At 38.9% G+C, this 18,924-nt stretch overlaps 1 long non-coding RNA gene across 1 annotated transcript in view; it reads left to right on the top strand.

Annotated features, from left to right (window-relative positions):
* LOC307187543 overlaps positions 1-18,144 on the top strand; it is a 44,655-nt gene extending 26,511 nt beyond the window's left edge. The window contains exon 3 of the long non-coding RNA XR_013828641.1: positions 18,069-18,144. This is a non-coding gene — a long non-coding RNA (uncharacterized lncRNA). The remainder of the gene's footprint in view (positions 1-18,068) is intronic.
* The last annotated feature ends 780 nt before the right edge of the window (positions 18,145-18,924 follow it).

Raw genomic sequence — 18,924 nt, 5'->3', positions numbered from 1 at the left:
CAGAAATCCACCCAATCAAGTCATGGTAGTTGGAGTAGAGATAAAGAATTGCCTTCCTTTGCCATTTTGAAAGAGTTCACGTGTTATGGCTCCATTTATATGAAATTTCCAGAATAAGGGAACCCATAGAGACAGAAAGTAGATTAGTGGTTGCCAGGGCCCGGGGAAAGGGTGAGAATGCGGAGTGACTACTAGTGGGTGTGGGGTTTCTTTCAGGGCTAACAATAATGTTCTGGAATTAGATAGTGGTAATGATTGCACAACTCTCTGAACATGCAAGAAAAACACTGACTTGTACACTTTAAATGGGTGAATTTCATGGTATGTAAGTATCTCAAAAATGCTATTATAAAATAAAACCATTCATGTGAATGTTATTGGCTTTGCCTCTTCTGCCTCAGTGCCGAGAAGGAGGAAGGCACCAGCCAGATGGATATTTTACAGATGACTGCTGCCCACCTTAGCAGTGATAGACGGATAGCAGCACTACAGGATGTAGGATTATGATGACAGTTTTCTGGTTGAGTAACTGTGAGAGGCTATTTGGGGTGACCAAGTTCTCCACAGGGATCCTAAACCAAATCCCTACTCTATTGCTACCCTAAGCAAGGCCTAATTATCCAGAGCTATGGTGAGAGTGACCAGACATGCCCAAACCTCTTGGCATACTGTGATTTGCATGGTGCCTATAACATAGCAGGTGTTCAATAAGTCTGTGATGAATGAATAAATGAGTGACTGAGACTCCCCATGGATCCTCTGTGTTGGAGTAAAGTCTCTGAACACAAGCAGTGTTTTCAGTTTTGTTTTTTTTTTTACACCTAGGACAACTGCAATGTGCTCTGAAATGTGTTGATGCAGTATATTTAGAACATTCAAGCACAATGAATTATATTAATATATTTATTAAAAAAAAAAAGAGCTCAGGATACAAAAGTAGTGCCTCTCCCTCCTCACTATGTAGGCATTACCTAGTCTTTAAAAAAAATTTTTTTTTGAATTGTAGTATAGTTGATTTACAATGTTTGTTAGTTTCAGGTGTACAGCAAAGTGATTCAGTTATACATATGCATATACATATACACACACATATATACACATTCTTTTTCAGATTCTTTTCCATTATAGGTTATTATAAGATACTGAATATAGTTCCCTGTGCTATACAGTAGGACCTTGTTTTTTATCTATTTTATATATAGTTGTGTGTATCTGTTAATCCCAAGCTCCTAATTTATCCCTCCCCTCCTTCCCCTTTGGTAATCATATGTTTGTTTTTAGAGTCTGAGTCTGTTTCTGTTTTGTAAATAAGTTCATTTGTATCATTTTTTTTTAGATTCCACATATAAGTGATATCATATGATTAAGGGGAGGTGTGGGTGTGAGTAGCTGGCGGGGGAGTGGATTCTGTTTAAGCTATTCTTTAGAATGATAGTGACACCCTGTGGTAAATTCTTATAATAGACTGCATTAAACAGTAGGTGTGGATTCCCTACTTGTCTACTTGGTACTATGAACCAAATTAACCAGACTTCAAATTAAATGAGAATGTATTGAGTGCCTCTGATGCACAAGAACTATGCTAGTGCTTTCATGGATATTATTTCTTTCTAGTATTTTATATTTCACCCAGATGATCAGGTGCTAAAGTAACTAATTCTACATATATCTCTGTCTAGAGACGCTGTGGCAACCAGAACCCCTTAAACTGTATGGAAAATGTGTGCATGTGTGTTTCTAGGGAAATGGACTCTTACCTTTAGTAATATGCTCCCACGGGTTCCTTGCTCCCATAACACTTGACATTGCTATATTAGAGCATGCTCTAACAATGCCATGATGATATACTATAGACTAGCTTCATGAATCTCTTTTTCTTTGAAAGTTGCCATTTCTCCTGGCAAACCATGCTCACCCTAGGTTTAAAAACAAACTTAAGGGAATTCCCTGGAGGTCCAATGGTTAGGACTCTGCGCTTCCACTGCAGCGGACACGGGTTTGATCTCTGGTGGAGGAACTAAGATCCCGCACAAGCCGTGCATCGGCCAAAGAAGGGTGGTGGGGAAACTTTAAAAAAAACTTCAAAGAAAAAAGAAAGAAAGGCAGAGAGAAAAAAGGCAAGAAGAATAGGGTTAGATAGCAGCACAACTTTGTAGAGTGGAAAGAGTATTGGAATCTGTCAGTCCCAAATCTATTAACTTCTTCCCGTTTGAGCTTAGTCAAATTAGCAAGTCTCAGTTTCTTCACCTGAAAAATGGAGATAATAATGTCAGAGAATTATTGTAACAATCAACAGATGGTGGTGAGTTTTTAGATACAATCAAAAGTACAATCCATGAAAAAAAAAGTGATAAGTTGGACTTTGTTAAAATTTAAAATTCTGCTCTGTAAAAGAGACTGTTAAGAGAATGAAAAGACAAACCACAGACTGAGAGAAAATATTTGCAAAACACATGTCTGATAAAGGATTTGTATTCTAAATATACACAGAATCCACTGAGAAAACTTATGCTTATAAATTTGAAAGTGATAATCTATTACACAAACATAAATTTTTATTTACAGCACATTTTTTCCCTTGATTATAAAATAGTACACAATCACCATAGGAAACATAAAAATTAGAGAAAAGGATAAAGAAAAAAAGTCAATTTATCCCATAGCTCAGCAATAATAATTGTTAACATTTGATGTATTTTTTTCTTTTTTTGCTAAACATGCATGAGTGATATATTTATATGGTATCATTGGTTAACTGATGCTTAAAATTATCCTATTTGTTCCACTTGGGGGGTCTGGATTTCTACCGAGAGAAGGAGGAGCCCCTTTTCAACACTGAGTATAGAATGTCAAATCCTGGTCTATAGAGTGACATCAGCCAAGCCCTGGAGATGCATCTGGGACAGGGTTGGGAAGAGAAGGCAAATGTACTCCTCAGGTGTGTGCTTGCTGCCTCTTCTGTCTCTGAACAGACCTAGTTTGTGTTTGGGTGTGTGTATGTACAATGAGCATGTGTGAGCCTGCACACACACATGGAAAGAAAGAAAGAGGGCTGAGAGTTCAGGGCTGAGGCTTAGCGCTTGCATTGCTGGCTACACACTCACCAGAATGGCTTTAGGAAGCCCCTGCCAAGGGCTTTTTCCTTATCTTTAGGGATAACATAAATACAGAAACGTGCAAATCATAAGTATACAACTAGAATTTAAAAAAATCTAGATGCGGGCTTCCCTGGTGGCACAGTGGTTGAGAGTCCGCCTGCCGATGCAGGGGACACGGGTTCGTGCCCCGGTCTGGGAGGGTCCCACATGCCGCTGAGTGGCTGGGCCCGTGAGCCCTGCGTGTCCAGAGCCTGTGCTCCGCAACGGGAGAGACCGCAACAGTGAGAGGCCCGCGTACCGAAAAGAAAAAAAAAATCTAGATGCACCTAGATCAAGAAATGTAACCAGCACCTCAGAACCCCCGACTATGCTCCCTTTCAGTGATTACCTGCCACATAAGTGACCTGACTTCTAATACCATAAATCATTTTTGTCTGCCAAGCAGGTTTTTTTGATTCTATAATGGACTCATAAAGGAAACTAACTATTATACCTTCATAAGCACTCTGAAAAGAGTAAAGTTGCATTGATGTAAATATTTCAGAGCCAGGTAGGCCTATGGACTCTGATGTGGGAAGGCATCATTACAGCCTTGGACCTGGACCACACAACTTGGCTCTCTTGCAATCATTGGGGTACCACCAGACCTCTGATTGAAGTCCTGTCTAACCCATGCCTGATCTGCTGCTTTAAATTTTGCTCTTCCAACTTCAGGTAGTACCAGTAGCAATCGGTTGCCCTGACTCATGTCCTGCCAGACAAAACTGACCTCCATAGCCTTCCCCTCATCCCAGTCCTGTTGGCTTGATGTCTGCTAAGCCCGCTGTGCTGCCCACTATGGCCTTAACCAGGTGCTCTTGCTCTTAATTTGTAGGAGACTTCTGAAAGGTCTAGGCCTATGTAATGCAGATTGAGAAAAACGAAAGAGTAAAACATGAGGAGTGAGATTCAAAGAATTGAAAAGGACAGGAAAGAATAGGGGCATTTTTTTTTTTTTTGATCAATTTTAAGACATGAAACTTCCCAGTTTCCTTTTCTAGACTAGAGCAAAGGTAACTCAAAATAGGTCTCAAAGCTCACATTAGTCCATTTTTAGGATGATACAATAACTCTTCAAACATAGATAGAGCAGGGCCAAACATTCCCTATATATTCTTGTTAGAAGTCACCTATTTGTTCTATGTGCAAGTTTAGTTTATTTTTTGAAATTTTTTATTTTAAAAATGTTTAACATGTTCTGCACATCTTCCCTGTTGCTGGTTGGAAATCATTAAAACATCCTGGAAGGCTGTTTTGGGACAGTTAGTGTTAGGAGGAGTCCACGGGGATTTTGTGAGCACTCTATATAATGTACAATGTAATGAGTTGTAGGGAGTTGGAGGTACACACGGGGTGAGGGTGATTTACAACATCCTTTATAATTTAGAATAAAGGAGGTGGGTTTGGAGAGACCTTAGAGGTTAAAGAGATCAATCTTCTACTCAATGAAGTAATCCCTTTGACAATAACCTTGATAGATGGTTGTTTAACATCTGCTTAAACATTTTCAATGATTTCCAATGATGAGAAGCTCACTGCTTACCTAGGCAAGTCATTTTATTTATTCCCATCTTGAATTATAATAAAGCTTTTCTGTATAATGATTTGAGGTCTGCCTTCTTGCAGCTACTTTCTAGGGAACTCAGTTCTTGCGTCAGGAGTAGTAAAGAATAAGACTTAGTAAACTAATGGGCAATTTTCCTATAGTGAGAGAGTTACCATGTCATTCCTTCCTTACTCCAAGTTAAATATCTCAGTTCTTTCCACCATCCCCTAGCTATCATGGTCTCCTTCCTCAAGACAGTTAATTTTATCAATGTCCAAATAGAACAGAATACTATAGATGTGGTCTGATCAATTTAGGGTCTAATGGGTCTATAACTTTCTTTGATTTGGATTTAATTCTCCCATTAATGCAGCCCAAGCTGAGTTTTGTTGTTGTTTGGTTGGTTTTTGTTTGTTTTTTTGTTTGTTTGTTTGTTTTGGTAATCATCATACTTTTGGCATATACTGAACTGTAATCAATAAAAACTGTCATATCTTATTTTTAAAATTTGTATAGTTAAAAAATTAACATACAGTGAAATTAACATTTTTAGTGAACAGTTCTGTGAATCTTAACACATGTATAGATTTGTGTAACCACCACCACAATCAAGATACAAAACAATTCCATCTCTTGCCCCCCCACCCCTTTCAAATTTCCTTCTACTATACCTTTGTAATCACACCCTCCTCTGACTTCTCAGCCCTGGAAAGTACTAGTCTGTTTCCTATCACTTATAGTTTTGTCTTTTCAAGAATGTCATACAGTTGGCATCATTCAGTATGTAACTTTTGGACTCGCTTTTTTCACTCATCATAGTGCCTTTGTGATTCATTCAACTCGTTGCATGTATCAATAGTTCATTCCTTTCTATTGCTGAGTATTACATTGTATGGATGTACCATTGCTTGTTTATCTCTTTGCCAGTTTAAAGATACTTGGTTGTTTCCAGTTTGGGGCAATTTTTATAGAGTTACTGTAACCAACCATGTACCAGTTTTTGTACAAACATAGTTTTCATTTCTACTAAATACTGAGGAGTGGAATTGTTGAGATACACCTAACTTTATAAAAAACTTTCAAATGACTTTCCAGAGTAGCTGTACCATTTTGCATTTCCACCAGCAATATTTGAGAGTTAGAGTTGTTCTGCATACTTGCCAGTACCTGGTATTGTCAGTATTAAAAAATTTTAGCCATGCTAATAAGTGTTTACTGATTTCATCCTGGTTTTAATTTGCATTTCCCTAATGGCTAAAGATGTTGGACTATACTAATTTGCCTTCTGTATATCCTTTTTGGTGAAATGTCTGCTCAAGTTTTTTCTCAAACTTTAAGTTGTTTTATTATTGAGTTTTGAGAAATATATATATACATATATATAATAGATATGTCTTTAACCAACATATGATTTGCCAATAATATCCCCCAGTCTGTAGGTTGTCTTTCATTCTCTTAACAGTGAATATCTTTAATAGAATAGAAATTTTAATTTGGATGAAGTCCAGTTTATCAATTTTTTTCTTTTATAGATTGTGTTTTTGATGTCATGTCCAAGAACTCTACCTAAACCCAAGCCATGAATCTCTTTTTATTTTTTTTCTTCTAACCATTGTATAGTTTTGTGTTTTACAATTAGATCTACGACCCACTTTGATAAATTTTGTTTATGAGTCATGGTATGGGTTGAGGTTCTTTTTTTTTGCATATGGGTGTTCAATTGTTCAAACACCATTTATTGAAAAAACTATCCTTTCTCCATTGAAACGCCTTTCCATTTTTGTCAAAATTAATATATGTGTGATTTTATTTCTGGACTCTATTCTGTTCTGTTGATTTGTGTCTATTCCTGTGCTAATAATATACTCTCTTAATTATTGTAGCTTTGTAGTAAAACTTAAAATAGAGTAGTGCGATTTCTCTAAATTTATTTCTCTTTTTCAGAATTATTGTGGCTATCCTAGTTCCTTTGCTTTCCCATAGATTTCCTATATATATCAAAAATCCCGCTGAGATTATGACTGGAATTGCATTAAACCTGTAGATCAATTGGCATCTTTACTGAGTCTTCCAATCCTTGAATATAGTATGTCTCTCCATTTACATAGGTCTATTTTAAAACCAGTGTTATAAAGTTTACAGCATACAGTTCCTGGAAATATTTTACAAGATTTATACCTAGATATTTCATTCTTGGGGGCTGCTGTAAGTGGTATTGTGTTTTAAATTTCAGTATCTAATTGTTTATTGCTGCTAAATGAAAATATGATTGACGTTTGTCTTTTGGCCTTGTAGCCTGTGATCTTGCTAAATTCACTTTTTAGATCTAGGAGGTTTTTTATAGATTCCCTTGGGATTTTCTACACATTGTCTATGAAACAGTTCTATTTTTTCCTTCAAACCTGTGTGCATTTTTTTTCTTGCTTTATTTCACTGGTTAAGGGTTGTTCTAGTATTATGTTGAATTGGCGTGGTGAGAGTGAACATCCTTGTAATGTTTCTGACCTTAGAGGGAACACATTCAGTCTTTCATCAGTTAGTATGATGTTAGCTGTAGGGTTTTTTTTTTTTTTTTTTTGAGCGTGCCTTTTCTCAATAGATTGAGAAAGAACTCATCTATTCCTAGTTTGCTGAGAGTTTTTATCTGGGATGGATGTTGAATTTATCAAATATTTTTTTCTGCATCAGTTGATGATCATGCGTTTTTTTGGCTATTAATATAGTGGATTACATTTCTTCTTTCCTAATATAAATAAGCAATGATGTAATTACCCTATAAACACTGCTTTCACTGTATACCACAATTTTTTGTATGTCGTATTTTTATTTTAATTCAATTCAAAATATTTTCTGATTTCCCTTAAGAGTGTTTTCATTTCTTCAGATATATACCCAGGAGTGGAATTGCTGGATCACATGGTAGTTCTATTTTCAGTCTTTTGAGGAACCTCTGTACTGTTCTCCATAGTGGCTGTACCAATTTACATTCCCACTAACAATGTACAGGGTTCCCTTTTCTCCATATCCTTGCCAACATTTGTTATTTGTGGTCTTTTTGATGAGAGCTGTCATATCTTTTTACAGAGTAAATTACTTCACGCTGGGAACTCTGCTATCCTTCATTTGTGCATTTTAAAAATATACATTTAGAGATATTAAATTTTGTCATATAGGTATTGATCTATGTCCTTTTGGTCCATTGTATTTCATGTGTTAATTGTTTTAATGTATACAATTGTAATAATTGATAATCCCTTGTTTTAATGTATCTTCAACCAAGTCATTGTTCAGAACATTGACTAGGTTAAGACTAAGAAAAGAACCTTGTAAGAATTTATAGAAGATCTATAGACTTATTCATTCATCTATCACATTTTATTAAATGCCTACTTCTTTATGCCAGGTACTTTCTAATGCCCTGGAGATACGGAGACAAATAAAATAAAATCTGTTGACAGAGATCCAGAAAACAATGTGTTTTGGTACATCAGTGAATGCACCTAACTACTAAATCAATGCAAATTTTTTGAGCCTGGGTAAGGCTTTGTGTTGCATAGAGAAGACATAGCAGTGAACACGTTAGTGACAATCCCTTCCATCATAGAGTTGCTGGTCTTATCTGTACTATCACATTGCCTTGGTTTCTCCATTTTGCCTACCAAACTATTATGAAAGACTTTGACACCTGACTCTCTGAAATCCCTAACTAACATCAGTTATCTATCTCTGATCTACCAATATAGATGCCCTATCAGGAAAAAAAAAAAGAGGTTAATTTGTGAAACTTGCTCTGAGTTATCTCCAGTTTCTTTTCTAAGTGCTAATCAACTCTATGTTTAAGCCAGTTTGGGGACTACCCTGGTGCGCAGTGGTTAAGAATCCACCTGCCCTTTGCAGCCAGTTAAGCCGACTGTGCTCTTTTCCCCATGGGGGCCCGGTGTGCAATGGCTGCAAACAGCAGCCTCCTTGGTAGTGTATGCAGCCTGTTGCCTGTATGGGTTGCCCTAAGGGACCTTGGAGACAGCCCTTTCCAGTGGACATTAATGACTGGCATGCTGTCCCCAATCTAGGCTCCAGACAGGTATGGGTGGTGCCTTTGGAAAGCCCCAGGGCACAGTGGCCACGGTCCACATTGGCCAGGTCATAATGTCCATCTGCACCAAGCTGCAGAACAAGGAGCATGTGATTGAGGCCCTCCGCAGGGCCAAGTTCAAGTTCCCTGGCCGCCAGAAGATCCACATCTCCAAGAAGTGGGGATTTACTAAGTTTAATGCAGATGAGTTTGAAAACATGGTGGCAGAAAAATGGCTCATTCCAGATGGCTGTGGGGTCAAGTACATCCCTAATCGTGGCCCCCTGGACAAATGGCGGGCCCTGCACTCGTGAGAGCCTTGGCGCTGCCCCCTCCCTACTCCCGCCAATAAACTCTACTTTCTTTTCCCTGTTAAAAAAAAAAAAAGAATCCACCTGCCGACGCAAGGGACATGGGTTTGAGCCCTGGTCTGGGAAGATCCCATATGCCGCGGAGCAACTAAGCCTGTGCACCACAACTACTGGAAGCCTGTGTGCCTACAGCCCGTGCTCTGCAACGAGAGAGGCCACCGCAATGAGAAGCCCGCACAGCAACGAAGAGTAGCCCCCCCACCGCAACTAGAGAAAGCCCGAGGGCATCAACGAAGACCCAACGCAGCCAAAAACAAACAAACAAACAAACAGATAAATAAAAGAAAAAGCCAGTTTGTGTTTTCTGGAGCTTGACATCAGCTAATGGAAATAATCTAGAGCCTAGTTTTTCCCTTTCAAAAAGCAAGCTGTTTGTTTATCTTTATCTTAATTCCTCTACCAACTTAAACTTCATCCAACCTATTTTCCCTCTTGGTAGACCACCCTCTATCTTCTGTTGTCCATGTCTTCTAGTGTTAGACTTTAGCTCCTCCTTTTCCTGTGGTTATAGTCTCACTTACCTCTCTTAGAAGCTTTCTGGAGGGAGGAGGTGGGTAACCAAAGTCAGAGCAATTGATCTTTAGAGAGAGTGGAGGAAAGAGAGAACCAGAAGATGAATCCTGGTGCTGTTGTCTGTGCTTAGACCTTATTTCGAATGTAGATGTTTGGTATTAGACTGATGTTCATTAGTGGTATACACACTCTTGGTTCAGCTGTGTTTCAAGGCTAGGAAAAGTGGATGCATATGGAACCGATGGCAGAAAGGATTTATTTCAGGACACAGAATGATTTGAATAGAAACTTACATTTTCAAAATATGATCGCTCCTGTTCCTATTATGGGCACTTTCTCAGTGCCCCTGAAATCCAGATGAAACTCTAAACATGGAAAAGTAGTTACTGTTAAAGCCAAAAGCTCTTCTTTCCTCTCTTGTAATGACAGCATGATAATCTGTATACATGGGAGCTGATGAATACCTTCTCCTGTTGGATTCCAGTAGCAGTAACTTCAAAAAGTTCTGGTAAATCAGTCTCTTTTCCATGACAGATATAACCGCAAGATATTTTAAAACAACACAACAACAGCTATAAGAACAAGAGCAGCAGCAACAAAACCCAGTCTCCTGCAAAATCCTGATTCCACATCTAAGCTGTGCAAACTCAATACTTCCAAATAATTGCCTTACACTGTCCTCCCTTTCTCTCTCATTTCACAATACAGGACTTTCGCACTAAAATCAATCATTCTTTGTCTCAGCTTATGTTTTGCTATGTACAGGAGTTAGAATTGTTCTGGACAGTTAATTAGCCATAAATCCTTCTCTAAAACATAGAACATGTCAGCTGTTTTTGTAAACCCGCTATGTTCCATTTTGCTTCAGTGCTTTTTTTATAAACCTAATTGTGTCAAGGCACTGACATATTTATTGCTCACCTTTTCACCCTTTATGCTGATCCCTGGCTGCCCACCGGGCCCTTTGAATCGATCAAAACCACTCCCCTTGTGTAAGAAAAGTCACATTTACACTAACAATGGGAATCCATAGCCATGTGTTGCTTCAGCGTGGGTCACCGGGAGCACATCAAAGCAAAGGCTGTGACTTGCTTGGATCCCTCTTGAGTTTTTACTTTCCCGATTTTTCACATACAGAGGCACAGGAATTATATATATATATATATATATATATATATATATATATATATATATATATATATAATTTATTTATTTATTTTTGGCTGGGTTGGGTCTTCGTTGCTGTGCGCGGGCTTTCTCTAGTTGCGGCGAGCGGGGGCTACTCTGCGTTGCGGTGCGCGGGGCTTCTCATTGCGGTGGCTTCTCTTGTTGCGGAGCATAGGCTCTAGGCACGCGGGCTGCAGTAGTTGTGGCTCACGGGCTTAGTTGCTCCGCGGCATGTGGGATCTTCCCGGACCAGGGCTCGAACCCGTTTTCCTGCATTGGCAGGAGGATTCTTAAGCACTGCGCCACCAGGGAAGTCCCAGGAATGATTTTTTTTTTTTTTAAATTTGACTTCTGCCTCATACTCATTCTGGGTTTTAGGAGGGAAAATGGAAAGTCCTTATTAAAAAGAAGTATGTCTTTTCTCCACTCAGACTTAGACCAGAATTTTTCTGAACATGACCCAGGACAAGAAAAGAACAGAGAAGAAGAGTGGCTTGTTATGAGAATTCAGCTGTTGAGCTCCCTGGAAAGCAGGAGTCATGTGGAAGATGTGAATTTTGCCACATGCTGGGTTAGTTTGTTCGTTTCTCCTTCCATCCATCCATCCATCCATCCCTTACTCTGTAGAGATGTTAGAAGCAGAGATCACAATCTCAAATGCCTTCAGAGTATGAATGAGGTTTAAAGACTATGAAAGATGGGAATTTGGGTGAACTGGAGGACACAGGTCCCATCTTAAAGAGGTGGCCACTACTCAGCCTTAGCATTTTCTAAGTAGGAGTACAAGTCCAGTGTGAATTGAATTCAGTCCAGTGTGAACTGAATTTTCAAGAGAAGCAGGAAACCCAGTTTTTTATAAAAAATCTTCCAACTTTTAAATGACATCAACCCTTTGAAAGTTTTAAAATCACTGTGCTGAATGGATCTGCATTCTGAATTTGACCAGCATTTCAGGACATCCAAAGCTCCACTGTCCTTCTGAAGTTTAGAGAGGAGTGAGGAGGTCAGAAGTGATTATGCTACAAAGCATATATATTCTATGTTTTGTAATAACCTATAATGGAAAAGAATCTGAAAAAGAATCTATATCTATATATCCATCTCTGAATCACTTGGCTGTATGCCTGAAAGTAACACAATATTGTAAATCAACTATAGTTCAATAAAAAAGGAACAGAAAGTTAATAACTATAGCTATAATAAAGAAAAATATCCTGAATTAAAAATAGTTTTTCTTCTGTGGCAGATTCTAATTTCCCAGTCTTTCCCCCACCAGAAGCAACTTCTATTACCAGTTCTTATGTATGTTCCTAGATATATCCTGTATGCACATATATATTTTTGAAAACCACCACAACAATAAAGGGGAATGTAATATAAACATTGTTTTACATTTTATTTTTTCCACTTATGCATCTTGGATATTATTTTTTTCTTTTTTTTTTTTTTTCTTTTTCTTTCGGTACACGGGCCTCTCACTGTTGTGGCCTCTCCCGTTGCAGAGCACAGGCTCTGGACGTGCAGGCTCAGCGGCCATGACTCACGGGCCCAGCCGCTCCGCTGCATGTGGGATCTTCCCGGACCGGGGCACGAACCCATGTCCCCTGCATCAGCAGGCGGACTCTCAACCACTGCGCCACCAGGGAAGCCCTTGGATATTATTTTTAATCAATACACATATTGATTAAATATATATTATTTATATTTTTATAAAAATGATTAAATGCTTTATATGTATCATATATAAAAATCTCATCATTTCATTGCTATGTAGCATTTTATTATATGGTACTACCATAATTTATTTAATTCTCCTGTATGATTTTAGGATTCTTTTTCTATTCAAGCAAAATCATGAATGTCCTCGTACATGGGTCTTTGAATATAAATGAAAGTGTGACAGTAGAATAAAAGTTTAGATGTGAAATTGCTGGGTCAAAGAGTATATGCATTTATGTTTTGAAATATTGCGCTAAGTTTCTTTCGAAGAAATTGCCAACCTACAGCACTCCCCACAGGGGCCACCTGTCACACTGCACTCTTGCCAACAACACAAATTTTTTGTGTGTATTATCACATTTTTTGAACTTTTCATTTGATAAGTAGAAAATAGTATTTCATTGATGTTTTCATTTTTATTTCTTTATCTATGAGTGAGGCTGAGCATCTTTTGAAAATCATTTGCTTCCCTTTTTTCAGTTATTCATTAAATATTTCTTGACCATGAATAATATGCCATGCATTGTGCTAGGTACTGTAAAACTGAACCAAATGCACACAACCTGTGATTCATAGAACGTATTGTCTAGTGGAGGTGACAGACATGAAACAATTAATTACAGAAATAATTATTTGGTTACTGTTGTGATAAGGGTAAGGTGTTATGAGAGTGTGTAACAGGCGGGCTGTCCTAGTCTAGGAGGACAAGGAGGACTTCTGGGAGAAGTAAATTGAGACCTGAAAGAGGACTGGAGTTAACAGGTTGCTAACAGTAACATCACAATGCCTTGGTCTCCCTCTCCTGACCCTCCCAGTCACTTAGGCAGTGACTATACTTCCTTTCTATACCAGAGTCAGGCCCACCTGACCAACAGGTAATCAGAGAACAGGATGGGAAAATAAATCTGAATCAGTTATTTTCATTATTCTGGTGAAAAGTCTGGTGGCTGAAATCAATGACTAAGTTTTATTTTGAAATACACGTTAACTTCTTTTTTTTTTTGGCTGCGCCACATGGGATCTTAGTTGCCTGACCAGGGATCAAACCCATCTCCAGTGGTTAAGTGCAGAGTCTTAACCACTGGACCACCAGGGAACTCCCTGAAATATATGTTAGTTTTAATAGCCTATTTGTTAATTTGTCAAAAAGCAAGAGATAACTGAATTGAGATTATTTGGAATATTTGACAGAATGACGTGTTTTGCACCCCCTCCAATATCTTACATTTCTATTTTCTTTGACTATCCAAAACCGGATTCCTTCACCTAAACTTAATGCTGTCTAACAGTTTTTAAATCATGAAAGTTTGCTGAAAAGATATTTTTTCAATTACAGCCCTTTATAATATTGAGACCTTGATAGTAATATTTCATATTTGAATTATGGGGAAATGAGAGCTGGAAGACATTAAAAAAAAAAAAAAGAGTGAAATTAGCAGTCAGCAAATAACTTAGGGAAAGACTACTGGGAAGTCATGTGACCTCAACCTAGACCTCATTGTGTCACCTTGTTATCATAATATTGCCTTGTTCTTTTTGAAATTTTATTTATTTATCTTAAATTAATTTTTATCGGAGTATAGTTGCTTTACAATGTTGTGTTAGTTTCTGCTCTACAGCAAAGTGAATCAGCTATATGTATACATATATCCCCTCTTTTTTAGATTTCCTTCCCATTTAGGTCACCACAGACCATTGAGTAGAGTTCCCTGTGCTATACAGTATGTTCTCATTAGTTATCTATTTTATACGTAGCATCAATAGTGTATATATGTCAATCCCAATCTCCCAATTCATCCCATCCCTTCTCCCACTTGGTATCCATACATTTGTTCTCTACATCTGTGTCTCCATTTCTGCTTTACAAATAAGAATATCTATACCATTTTTCTAGATTCCACATATATGCATTAATATACGATATTGTTTTTCTCTTTCTGACTTACTTCACTCTGTATGACAGTCTCTAGGTCTATCCATGCCTCTGCAAATGACCCAATTTCGTTCTTTTTTATGGCTCAGTAATATTCCATTGTATATATGTGCCACATCTTCTTTATTCATTCCTCTGTTGATGGACACTTAGGTTGCTTCCATGTCCTGGCTATTGTAAATAGTGCTGCAATGAACATTGGGGTGCAAGTGTCTTTTTGAATTATGGTTTTCTCAGGATATATGCCCAGTAATGGGATTGCTGGGTCATATGGTAATTCTATTTTTAGTTTTTTAGGGAACCTCCATACTGTTCTCCACAGTGGCTGTATCAATTTACATTCCCACCAACAGTGCAAGAGGGTTCCCTTTTCTCCACACCCTCTCCAGGATTTACTGTTTGTAGATTTTTTGATGGTGGCCAGTCTGACCAGTGTGAGGTGATAACTTCATTGTAGTTTTGATTTGCATTTGTCTAATAACGAGTGATGTTGAGCATCTTTTCATGTGTTTGTTGGCCATCTGTATGTCTTCTTTGGAGAAATATCTATTTAGGTCTTCCACCCATATATATATATATTTTTTTCAATACGCGGGCCTCTCACTGTTGTGGCCTCTCCCGTTGCCGAGCACAGGCTCCGGACGCGCAGGCTCAGCGGCCATGGCTCACGGGCCCAGTCGCTCCGCAGCATGTGGGATCTTCCCAGACTGGGGCACGAACCCGTGTCCCCTGCATCGGCAGGTGGACTCTCAACCACTGCACCACCAGGGAAGCCCCCACCCATATTTTTATTGGATTGTTTGTTTTTTTGATATTGAGCTTCATGAGCTGTTTGTATATTTTGGAGATTAATCCTTTGGCAGTTGCTTCATTTGCAAATATTTTCTCCCATTCTGAGGGTTGTCTTTTTGTCTTGTTTATGTTTTCCTTTGCTGTGCAAGAGCTTTTAAGTTTCATTAGGTCCCATTTGTTTATTTTCATTTTTATTTTCATTACTCTAGGAGATGTGTCAAAAAAGATCTTGCTGTGATTTATGTCCAAGAGTGTTCTGCCTATGTTTTCCTCTAAGAGTTTTATAGTGTTTGACCTTACATTTAGGTCTTTAATTCACTTTGAGTTTATTTTTGTGTATGGTGTTAGGGAGTGTTCTAATTTCATTCTTTTACATGGAGCTGTCCAGTTTTCCCAGCACCATTTATTGAAGAGGCTCTCCCTTGTGTATTCTTGCCTCCTTTGTCATAGATTAGGTGACCATATGTGTGTGGGTTTATCTCTGGGCTTTCTATCCTGTTCCACTGACCTATTTTTCTGTTTTTGTGCCAGTACCATACTGTCTTGATTACTGTAGCTTTGTAGTATAGTCTGAAGTCAGGGCGCCTGATTCCTCCAGCTCCATTTTTTTTTCTCAAGATTGCTTTGGCTATTCGGGGACTTTTGTGTTTCCATACAAATAGTGAAATTTCTTGTTCTAGTTCTGTGAAAAATGCCATTGGTAATTTGATAGGGATTACATTGAACCTGTAGATTGCTTTGGGTAGTATAGTCATTTTCACAATGTTGATTCTTCTAATCCAAGAGTATGGTATATCTCTCCATCTGTTTGTGTCATCTTTGATTTCTTTCATCAATACCTTATAGTTTTCTGTGTACAGGTCTTTTGCCTCCTTAGGTAGGTTTATTCCTAGATATTTTACTTTTGTTTATTCCTAGGTATTTTACTTTTGTTTACTTTTGTTGCAGTGGTAAATGGGATTGTTTCCTTAATTTCTCTTTCTGATCTTTCGTTGTTAGTGTATAGGAATGCAAGAGATTACTGTGTATTAATTTTGTATCCTGCAACTCTACTAAATTCATTGTTTAGGTCTAGGAATTTTCTGGTGTCATCTTTAGGATTTTCTATGTATAGTGTCATGTCATCTGAATATTGCCTTGTTCTAATACTGTCTGAAACTATCTGAGGATGGCTTTATTGGGAATTCCCTGGTGGTCCAATGGTTAGGACTCTGTGCTTCCACTGCTGAGGGCACAGGTTCAATCCCTGGTCAGGGAACTAAGATCCCCTATCCTGCATGCCATGTGGTGTAGCCAAAAAAAAAATGGGGACGGCATTATGCAGTTAAGATTCAGTTTGCTCTCTAATTTGAGCTGTTGGTATCCTAGCACTGTAAAATCTGTGTGGTTGTGATGATTACCCAGGCATAACTCAGAGATATTGTAGGTTTGGTTGCAGACCACCACAGTAATGCATATATTACAATAAAACGAGTCTCATGAAGTTTTTGGTTTCCCAGTGCATATAGAAGTTATGTTTAGGGCTTCCCTGGTGGCACAGTGGTTGAGAGTCCGCCTGTCGAGGCAGGGGACGCAGGTTTGTGCCCCGGTCCGGGAAGATCCCACAGGCCGCGGAGCGGCTGGGCCTGTGAGCCATGGCCGCTGAGCCTGCGCGTCCGGAGCCTGCGCTCCGCAACGGGAGAGGGCACAACAGTGAGAGGCCCGCTTACCACAAAAAAAAAAAAAAAAGTTTATGTAGAAATGTGCAATAGCATTATGCCTATAAAAACCATGTATATACCTTAATTAAAAAATATTTTATTGTTAGGGAGTTCTCTGGCGGTCCAGTGGTTAAGACTCTGTACTCCCAGTGCAAGGGGCACGGGATGCAGGGGGCACGGGTTTGATCCTTGGTCAGGGAACTAAGATCCCACATACCACATGGTGAGGCCAACAATGAAAAAAATTATTGTTAACAATACTAACCATCATTTGAGCTTCCAGCAAGTCATAATCTTTTTGCTGGTGGAGGGTCTTACCTCGATGTTGATGGTGCAGACTGAGACTGATCAGGCTGGTGGTCCCTGAAGTTTGGGGGCTGCTGTGGCAATTTCTTAAAATAAAACAGCCACGACATTTGCCCCATTAACTGACTCTTCCTTTTGCGAATGATTTCTCTGTAGCACGCAATGCTGTTTGATAGCGTTTTACCCACAGCAGAACTTTAAAAATTGGGAGTCAATCCTCTCAAACTCTGCGGCTGTTTATCAGCTAAGTTTATGTCATGTTCTAGATCCTTTGTTGTCATTTCAACAGTTCTCACAGCATCTTCACCAGGAGTAATTTCCATCTCTAGAAACCACTATCTTTGCCCATCCATAAGAAGCAATTCTCCATCCTTTTTTAAAAAAAATTTATTTTATTTATTTATTTTTGTCTGCGTTGGGTCTTCATTGCTGCATGCGGGCTTTCTCTAGCTGCGGCCAGCGGGGGCTGCTCTTCGTTGCGGTGAGCAGGCTTCTCATTGCGGTGGCTTCTCTTGTTGCAGAGCACGGTCTCTAGGCGCTTGGGCTCTGTAGTTGTGGCTCGTGGACTCTAGAGCGCGGGCTCGGTAGTTGTGGTGCACGGGCTTAGTTGCCCTGCGGCATGCGGGAGCTTCCTGGACCAGGGCTCAAACCCATGTCCCCTGCATTGGCAGGCAGATTCCTAACCACTGCGCCACCAGGGAAGCCCAGTTCTCCATCCTTTAAAGTTTTATCATGAGATTGCAGCAATTCAGTCACATATTAAGGCTCCACTTCTAATTTTGTGTCTTTTACTTTTCCCACCACATCTGTAGTTACTTCCTTCACTGAAGTCTTGGACACCTCAAAGTCATCCATGAAAGATGGAATCAACTTCTTCCAAACTCCTGTGTATGTTGATATTTTGACCTCTTCCCATAAATCATGAATATTCTTAATGGCATCTAGAATGGTGAATCCTTTCTAGAAGGTTTTCAATTTACTTTGCCCAGATCCATCAGAGAAATTGCTCTCTATGGCAGCTTATAGCCTTATGAAATATATTTCTTAAATAGTAAGACTTGAAAGTCAAAATTACTCCCTGATTCATGGGCTCTAGAATGGATGTTGTGTTAGCAGGCATGAAAACAACATTAATCTCATACATCTCCATCAGAGTTCTTGGGTGACCAGGTGCATTTTCAATAAGCAGTAACATTTTGAAAGGAATGTTTTTTTCTGAGCAGTAAGACCCGACAGTGGGCTTAAAGTATTCTGTAAACCATATGTAAACAGATGTGTTGTCATCCAGGCTGTTTGTTGCTCCATTTATAGAGCACAGGCAGAGTAGATTTCTCATAGTTCTTAAGGGCCCTAGAATTTTCAGAATAGTAAATGAGCATTGGTTTCAACTTAAAGTCACCAGCTGCATTAGCCCCTAACGAGGGAGCCTGTCCTTGAAGCTTTGAAGTTAGGCATTGACTTCTCCTCTCTGGCTATGGAAGTCCTAGATGGCATCTTCTTCCAATATGAGGCTGTTTCATCCACACTGAAAATTCCTGGTTAATTGTAGCCACCTTCATTAAGTATCTCAGTATCTTCACTAAGTATCCAGAAGATAACTTGCTGCAGCTTCTACAACAGCACTTGCTGCTTGACCTTGTACTTTTATGTTAAGGTGATGGCTTCTTT

This window comes from Stenella coeruleoalba, assembly GCF_951394435.1.
Source record: "Stenella coeruleoalba genome assembly, chromosome: 6".
In the NCBI taxonomy this organism is placed as follows: Eukaryota; Metazoa; Chordata; class Mammalia; order Artiodactyla; family Delphinidae; genus Stenella; species Stenella coeruleoalba.
Note: the sequence above shows the minus strand (reverse complement) of the source record. Positions and strands in the feature narration are given on the sequence as shown.